At 59.1% G+C, this 8,968-nt stretch overlaps 1 long non-coding RNA gene across 1 annotated transcript; it reads right to left on the reverse strand.

Annotated features, from left to right (window-relative positions):
• Nucleotides 1–2,699: 2,699 nt before the first annotated feature.
• LOC123281562 (uncharacterized) lies at nucleotides 2,700–8,632 on the reverse strand. Its single transcript, XR_006521138.2, has 3 exons — nucleotides 6,365–8,632; nucleotides 4,813–5,075; nucleotides 2,700–4,526 (listed from the first exon to the last, which is right to left on the reverse strand). It is a non-coding gene; the product is annotated as an uncharacterized lncRNA (long non-coding RNA).
• Between the last annotated feature and the right edge of the window lie 336 nt (nucleotides 8,633–8,968).

Raw genomic sequence — 8,968 nt, forward strand, 5'->3', positions numbered from 1 at the left:
CGCGGGGCCGTGGGGCCACGGGGCGCTCGGCCTTCTCAGAGCCCCGAGGGCTCCCTGGAGGCTGCGGACGAGCAGCCGCGAGGCCCCTGGGGCAGCCGCCCTACCAGGTCGACCGGCGGCCCGGCCCGGACTCGGGCCCCGGGTCCCGTGGCGCGCGGGTCGACCAGATGTCCGCGCCGAGCGCCACGTGGCTGCGGGTCGCTCCGGCTTTTCGCAGTCCCGAGGGTTCCGCGGGCACGTAGCTGCGAGACCCGGGCGGCTGCCCTCCGCCCGGCTCACGGGGCGCTCGTGTCCATCAGCTGGTCGTGCGGAAATCCCGTGGTTGGCCTCCCTCCCTCGTCCAGCCGCCACGTTTTCGGGGTTCGTGCGACTGGGATGAAATAGACCTTCCCAACGTCAATCGGAGATCATCCATCATACCTCTCGAGTCCCCAAAAGCCAAGAAACACGCCAACCAAAACGCTTTTATTATGCCAACGGTTCCCGTTTTCATTCCTATCGTTTAGGGAGGTTTGGTGGCAGCAGCGGCCGAAAGCAAAAGGAAACCCGAGCAAAGCGGCTCCATCCACCAGGGCTGTGTCTCATCGGTGCCGACGCAGGAGGGACGGGCTTCGTTCGTTCGTTCGCTGCGGCCCAAATTCCCGGGCCGCCCGAGGACCGCTCGCACCGGCCCGAGGGAGGGAGCCCCTGCAGGCAGGATGCCTCCGGGGAAATGGCCAAGTCGACCGCGCGACCCACAACCCGCCCGACTGGGGGCGAGAAGGAGCATGGAGGAGGACTCCGTCCCCTAGTCGGCAGACGGCCCTGGGACAGGGACGTTCGCCAAAACCTCCCCAAGGCCGCTTTCCGTGACCGAGTCGGCCTCCCCGCCTGTACTCGTCCCGGCCCGAGAAACGAGACGCGGGGTGGATCGGGACCAGGCCACGCACCAGGCCGGCCAGCGCGGCATCCTCCCTCCCCCAACCTGACCTGACCTGGACGAACGCCTCCCCATCGCCCGCCCCCGCGAGGCTGATCCGTCCGGCCGGTGAGGAGGCCGCTTGTCGGGTGCCACCTGCTGCCCGGCATCCTCTTATATAGTGTTCGAGGAGGTCGACCAGGTGGCCCGGCCTGGATTGGGGGGGGGGCGGGGGGCGGTGTCCCGGGCGGCGGGGGACGGGGGGGTAAGAGTGGAGAGGGAAAGGTGGGCGTGGAGAATGCCGGGGTCGGGGGTCGGCGCGGGGCGGGGCGGGAGTTGGGGATGGGGGAGGGGCGGGAGGCCGTCTGGACATGGAGGGTCGGAAGAGCGGTGGTGACAATGATTTTCATTATCATTTAGAAAGAAGAACGTGGACTTCTTTAGAGGAGTCCTTTGAATAGCTTCTCCATTTAGTTAACATACATCCAAATGGAGGTCGGGAAACTTGGGTCCTGTTAACATATGGATGGAAGTGGAAAGAACTATCGCGATGACCGTCCTTGTGTTTCTTTTATTTTTTCTTTCTTCCTGCTCCCCAAAGCCGCCCCCCCCACCCCCGCCCCGCCCCGCCCCGCCCCGTCCCGTCCATAGTTGTAGGTTCCAGTGGTAGGTCTTTCGCGTTTCTGCTATGTGGGACGCCGCCTCGCCGTGGCTTGAAGGGCGATGCTGGGTCTGGGGCTGCGCCCAGGATCCGAACCGGTGAAAACCTGGGCCGTCGAAGCCGGGGGCCGGGGTGGGGGGCGCATACTTGACCGCTCGTCCACGGGCTCGGCCCCCGGCCCTTGTTTTCTAGGGAGAGAGACAGAGAGACCCGATCCATTTTCCCTTGGCCTCTAAAGCGTGCGTGTGGTCGAAAGGCGACAGAGAGAGGGGTTCTGGACCAGACTGCGCCGCCGCGGGGATCGGTCAGTTCCGCCCGAACCGTCCGAGTCGGAAAGGAACGGACAGCTTTCCTCCTTTGGGCCCCTGACTTGGGACCGACAGGGGAAGAGGAACAGGCCTCTCTCCCTCACACCCTGGCCCCTTCCCCCAGGACGCCCTCCTTCTAGTCAGCCCGCCTCTGGCTTTTCCACACGCCGACGACCGCTCGTCGGCATGGACCCACCTTCCTTGGGGGACACCACCACACGACTCTCCCACTCTTCTGCCTGCCTTTCGTTGGCGTCGCTGCCAAAGGCGAGGGGTAGGGGTGGCGGTGGCAGGGACGGCAGGGGCCCAGCGGCTCTCTGGCGGGTGAGGAAGTCTTGCTGGTTCTCCTAGGTCGGTGATCTTTCTCGATCTCCACACACATTCTTCGTTTGGGGAGCCAAGAGACGCCCTCTGAGGAATCCCTATGGCCAGGGTCGATCACTTACTCGCTCACTGCCTCGGCCTCGGCCTCGGCCTCTGTCCGTCTTGTCTCTCTCTCTCCCTCCCTCCCTCCCTCGTCGGTCTCTGTGTGTGGACGTCTAGGTGGAGGCGAGGCAGGGAGGCCACCCACCCACCCACCCACCTACCTCGTGGTTTACCACACGCTCTACACGGAGGTAGAATTCCCATCTCACCGAATCCATCCTTTCCACGGGGCAAAAGCCAGTGGCCTTCGGGAGTCTCTCTCCCCAAGGTGGCGCATCCGTCATGGCTATCTATTTCCAGAAGGTTTCCGTTTCCATCCCCTCCCTCCGAAAGAAAAAACGGCCCCACTCCCGGATCTGCCCCACCACGATCACCACCACCGCCGCCGCCATCTGCTGTCGCCCTCTAGGGTTGGACCGTTCTAGCTCTCTCCTCTGTGTGGAATCGCAACGTAGGTCGCCTTGGATGTCTGGCACCTCTCACTTAGCAGAAGGTTTTGGAGGCTCAGGCTGGGCCACGCTTTGGCCCGGGTCAGTGTTCCGTTCCTCAGGACGGCTTCCTCGTTTTCCACGAGAAGGAGCCGTGAAGACAGAAAGGAAGGGCGGATGGATGGCTTTTCCCGTGCTACCGAGTCCCTCTCCCCTTTTCCCCAAAGCGTGAGGGGCGGTCGAGAGGATCGTCTCTGATGACAAAAGTCAGAGGCACCCCGGGTCAGACACCGTGCGAGGCGTTGGTGTGTTCTCGAGAGGAGAACACGTCCCCGTCAGCGTTTCCTGTTGTTCTCGTTCCGAAAGGATTCACGCGCCACCACGTCTCCCTCAAGGTCTTAGGGCTGTCGTGCTCCGCAGCCGTCACGTGTCGTGGATCCTGGGCACCACCACGCCACCCCGCCCCCCCCCGCCATAGCTGTCGATCGCTATGTGGCACGCCTACGTTTGCCCAAAAGAGCAGTCCGATGGACAGCGTGGTGCTTTTCCCAGCAGGCAGGCAGGTGAGAGTCACCCCTCTAGAAGGTTTCCAAGCCCCGTTCCATTCTCAGAGGCAGCTCCTTTGGCCATCAAGGAGGCAGGCGATGGGGGTGGGGGTGGGGATGGGGATGGGGCAGGGGCCTCTGTCCCTCTGTCGCGGTAGAAATGATTGGGAAAGGAGGGACGATGGGCATAGGTCGACCATCCTGGGCGGTGGTGCTTTGGGAGCCTTTTCTAGAAGAAGGAGCGAACGGCGTTCCCTGGGAAGGGAGGAAACCAGAGGAGGTCCCCCTCAGACCGACCTGGCACGAGAAGGACACACTCTCTCTCTCTCTCTCTCCCTTTTCTTCCTGACTTGAAATCAGGAGACAAAACTCCCCTGCCAAAGGGGCCCTCCCAAAACGGGGAGTGAGGAAGACCTCCTTCTCTTCACGGCTGAAGTTCTCCCTGCCTTTCCTGGACGGGAAGGATAGCACCTACGCCCGCTGCCGTCGGTGACTTTTAGTCCCCCTGGAGAGGAAGAAATTCTTTCCCGTGGCCGAACCCTGGCGGTTCGTTCGTGCTGCAGAGGACGTGACCCTCTCTGACACACCCAGGAACCTCCTCGCTCCGGGTCGAGGAGAGGGAGTTCTGTTCTGTGGTTTAGAATGGTGCTTAAAAAGGGATGTCGCTTACAAAGGGTCCTCGTCCCCCTTCCTAAACCTAAACGGACGGCTCGGCTCGGAGGCGTGAGATACGTTTCGCATCCTCCTCGTCGTCTTCACTCAAAGTTTTATTGGAGTTTGGAAGATTTTATTTTTTGTCTTTCCTTTTTCTCCCCAGAGCCCCCCGGTACATAGTTGTGTGTTCTTCGTGGTGGGTCCTTCTAGCGGTGGTATGTGGGACGCCGCCTCAGCGTGGTTTGATGAGCAGTGCCGTGTCCGCGCCCGGGATCCGAACGAACCGATGAAACACTGGGCTGCCTGCAGCGGAGCGCGCGAACTTAACCACTCGGCCACGGGGCCAGCCCCTTACTGGATTTTCAAAACAACTCCGGGGGCCGGCCCGGTGGCGCGGCGGTGAAGTTCGCACGTTCTGCTCCGCCGGCCCCGGGTTCGCCGGTCCGGATCCCGGGCGCAGGACCTGGCACCGCTTGGCGAGCCACGCTGTGGCAGGCGTCCCACCTGGAAAGTAGAGGGGGATGGGCACGGATGTCAGCTCAGGGCCAGTCTTCCTCGGCCGACAGAGGAGGATTGGTGGCAGATGTTCGCTCAGGGCTCATCTTCCTCAAAAATAAAATAATAAATCGATTCGATAAAATGTCAAATAACACAACCGCGGGATCACGCTTAGAGTCACCCTTGGCCCGATGATGCCACTCCCCACCCTCCCCACCCCCCTGCCCCCCACCATTTGGAGGTGCCGTCAGTGGGATTCGTTCCTGTTTGTCCATCTTTCTTCTTTTTTTTTTTTTTTTTTAAAGACTGGCACCCGAGCTCATTGCCAATCTTTTCTTTTCTTTTCTTTTTATTCCTCCTCCTTCTTCTTCTTCTCCCCAGAGCACCCCAGTACCTAGTTGTATATTCTCTTTGAGGGTCCCTCTGGTTCTGCCGTGTGGGACGCCACCTCAGCGTGGCTTGATGAGCGGTGCCGTGTCCGAGCCCAGGATCCGAACCTTCCAAGCCCCGGGCCGCTGAAGCGGAGCGTGCAAACTCAACCGCTCGGCCACGGGGTCAGCCCCTTCCTTCCTTCCTTCCTTCCTTCCTTCCTTCCTTCCTTCCTTCCTTCCTTCCTAAGGAGGAGGAGGCAGGCACTGTGTGAAGTCGCCAGTGAGTCTGTGGAAAGAGACGGAGGATTTCCCATGGGAAGCCGGGGCGGGAGACACGGACCGATGTCGTGCGAACTTGAAGGTGAATGATCAAAAAACCCACACACGCCTAGAGCGGCGGGTTGCCAGTTAGGAGTTTGCTTGCCGGGCCCATAACGCAGGGCTCATCGATGAGCCAAACCGTCCGTGATCCTCAAGCAGTCTAGTAGGGTTAGAGAAAGGAGGGGGGCACTCTTTCTGCCCCAGATGAGGCGAGTTTCTCAGACAGCCACCCTGCCCCAACATCTTCCCTCCCTGCCTCCCGGCCCTTGGTGGACTGCGGCCTAAGGGTGGGGGAATTGAAGAAAGCCGTTCAATGGAAAAAAGCCCGAGGCCATGGGAGAGAGCTTCCTGCACTTGAATGAAGCCCTGACGCCAGGCCCATCGGAATGAATGGGCCTGACCTCCCCTCCCCCCTCCCCCCTCCCAGGCTGGCGAGTCCCAGCGACTCGACTCGGCAGTGGAAGGCTAGGGGTTTCTTCCGAAATGGTGAACCGGCCCCCTTGTCCACAGGAAAACCACACACGGGTACAGCCTACGCCGGATCTCGGGCCAAGTCGTCAGGGTGGCAAGATGATGGCGGATGAGAGGAAACTTGTTCTGGGACCGCACCGCCCCCCCCATCGCCTCTCTGGCTGAGAAGAGGGCTGGGGAGCGGTGAGGGTCAGGGGGAGAGTGGGGGCGGGGCCGGGACAGGGACCACCGGGCAGTAGGACGGGAGTAGCCCTGAGGCCTGCCTGCCTGCTTCCTTCCCTGCCGGCGCAGGGCTGAGAGAGGCACGGGGCACGCTGGCTCCTGCCCCTTCACTCATTCGGGAAGCCTCCTGTTGTTGCTCCTGAGGTGCCGGCTGCGGTGACAGAGCAAAACTCCTCTCTCTGTCTATTTCTTCAAAGGCCCGAGTCTGAGCTACGACAGATTCCCCTGTGGCTCGACCCGCAACCTCCCATCCTGCCAGACCAGACCCCTTGTCTAAAAACCTCCACTGGAGGAGCTCTTCCACCTGACTCGGAAAGGAAACACCAGCCCCGCCTCAGCCTCACACCCACCACCACCACCACCACCCGCCCCCCCCCCGCCCCACTCTCCTCCGGACCCAGATACCTAACAGAGGGAACAAAAATCCAAAAATCCTGCTGCTCTCCTTCTACCACCTCCACTTCAGAAGAGTCGGTCTCCCCCGAACACCTCAGACTCTGTGACTTCCCGCGGCCTCCCTTTCCCCGTCCCCATTCTCTCCCCGGATGGGCCCCATCTTACACTCGAACGACAGCTCCACCGCTCGGGGCAGCTGGACACGATGTCCCAAAGTGGCCCGGACGGTAGCCTGGTCGATTCCAAAGGACCCACGCACGCAGTCGGCCATAAACGTGGTGTGGAGATCGTGGACGTTTGCGGGCCTCTGATGAAATCGCTGCTCCGGGGACCCCGGCGTCTAGGACCCGTCTTCTCCGTGTTCTTCACACCGTTGCTCCTGGGCCGGTTATTCTCTTCCCTCTCACTGACCTTAACGTTTTGTCTCTGCCATTGAATTTTGACTGTGCGAATGTGACTTGCCGCTGTAGGGCTGCGTGGATCTCTCAGGCATCCTGCTGTGCCGTGCGGGGGGGGGGGGGAATCCTTGGTGGGTGGGTCGATAGACGTCCCTTTGGTTGTGCCCTGGAGGGGAGAGACAGAGGGGACCACTCAATCCACCACGAACGCTGATGTCGCTCCGATAAACCTGTAGCGGTGATTCTAGTTTATGGCCCGTGTCCTGAAAATAACTTCCCGAAGGGCCAGCCCGGCGGCACAGCGGTTAAGTTCGCACGTTCCGTTTTGTCAGCCAGGGGTTCGGAGGTTCGGATCCGGGGTGCGGACGTGGCGCCGCTTGGCGAGCCACGCTGTGGTCAGCGTCCCGCCTATCAAGGGGAGGGGGATGGGCACGGATGTTAGCTCGGGACCACTCTCCCGGGGCAAAAAGAGGAGAATTGGCAGCAGGTGTCAGCTCGGGGCTCGTCTTCCTCGAAAAATAAATTAATTAAATAAATAAAAACAACTTCCCAAACCTCTCTGATAACTTGAAGCTTTGAAGTTTTGCGAGGTGAAATCAGGTGATAAAAAAGTCCACGGACGGGGGCGGCCCCGTGGCCGAGTGGTTAAGTTCACAAGCTCCCCTTCGGCGGCCCAGGGTTTTGCCGGTTCAGATCCCGGGCACGGCACGGACACGACACCGCTCGTCGGGCCGTGTGGAGGCGGCGTCCCACATGCCACAACTGGAAGGGCCCTCAACTAAGATAGACAACTATGTCATGGGGGGGATTGGGGGAGAAAAATCGGGAGGGGGGAAAAAAAACAAAAACGGAAGATTGGCAACAGGCGTTAGCTCTGTGAGGGCCGATCTTCCTCACCCAAAAACTAAAGTGAGATGAAATCAAATAAAGCGAAGGAAAAGATAAACCTATGAAATCCCATGTTTCTAAAAGTGGCCAAGTGTTTAGAAATTGGCCGAGCGACGGAATGCTCATGGGAAGGACAGTTCCTAATTGCTGACTTCTTAGTTTTCACCAAAATTAAGGTTCGTGAGGGTTAAAAAATCTACTTAACAAATGCGATGAAAGCCACTAGGCCGGCCCGGTGGCGCGCTGGTTAAGTGTGCCTGTTCCGCTTCGCCGGCCCGGGGTTCGCCAGTTCGGATCCCGGGGGTGGACGTGGCACCGCTGGGCGAGCCACGTGGTGGTAGGCGTCCCACATATGAAATAGAGGAAGATGGGCACGGAGGTTAGCTCAGGGCCAGCCTTCCTCGGCAAAAAGAGGAGGATTGGCAGCAGTTAGCTCAGTCCTACCACAGTCTGTGCTGTAAGCACTACTATCCCCATTTACACAGGAGAAAACAGGGGCACAGAGAGATTAAGTTGATCGCCCAATGTGCTACTTGGCCAAAAAGGGATAGAGGCAGAGTCTGAACCCTTGGGTTCCCACTGGAGAGCATGGGCTCCACATGGCAGTGCGGCCTTTCCTTCACACGTGCTATGCTTCCCTGGATCTCCTGGCCTCATGTGCACGGCCCAGAGCAGACGGGCAGCATGCTTGCGAAAATGATAGTGACAGTCAGACATAAAACGAAAAGGGAAATATCGTTGGTAACTCAGATGCTTCTGGTGGCAGAGACGTGTTCACAAAGCCCACATGCAGACTCATTCTCAGCCTTCTGCTGTTAGGTAGGGTCAATGGAATGTGGGCCTCTTCAGACCCTGCACATGGAACCTCCCACCATCCTCCACACAGTGTCTCTCTCCCCACTTCCACTGAGTTCATGGACAAGGCTTGGAACGCCCAGAGCAGAGCAGAATCACAAGATGCAAGGAGCTTGGGTACCTGTTGCCAAGTGGAGGGGAACCATCTGTGAGAGTAGCCTGACCAGGAGCACACGTTAAAATTTTATCTGATGGGGCCAGCTCTGTGGCCGAGTGGTTAAGTTCGCCCACTCCGCTGTGGCAGCCCAGGGTTTGGATCCTGGGCACGGACATGGCACCGCTCGTCAGGCCATGTTGAGGGGGCGTCCCACATCCCACAACTAGAAGGACCTGCAACTAAGATATACAACTACGTACCGGGGGGGGGGAGTGGGTTTGGGAAATAAAGCAGAAAAAAAAAAAAAAAAAGCTTGGCAACAGTTGTTAGCCTAGGTGCCAGTCTTTAAAAATAAATAAATAAATAAAATAAAATTTTATCTGAGCAAAAATACTGTTTTTTATTGTGTTAAGTTATTGAAGTCTTGAAATTTGTTACAGCAGTTAGATGCAACTAATACACTTCTTTAAGAAAGGCTTGCTTGCGGCTGGCTCCTTTTGTTTAGGACTCTTCAGCAGCGACCTTCAGTAT

This window comes from Equus asinus, chromosome 20, assembly GCF_041296235.1.
Source record: "Equus asinus isolate D_3611 breed Donkey chromosome 20, EquAss-T2T_v2, whole genome shotgun sequence".
NCBI lineage: Eukaryota > Metazoa > Chordata > Mammalia > Perissodactyla > Equidae > Equus > Equus asinus.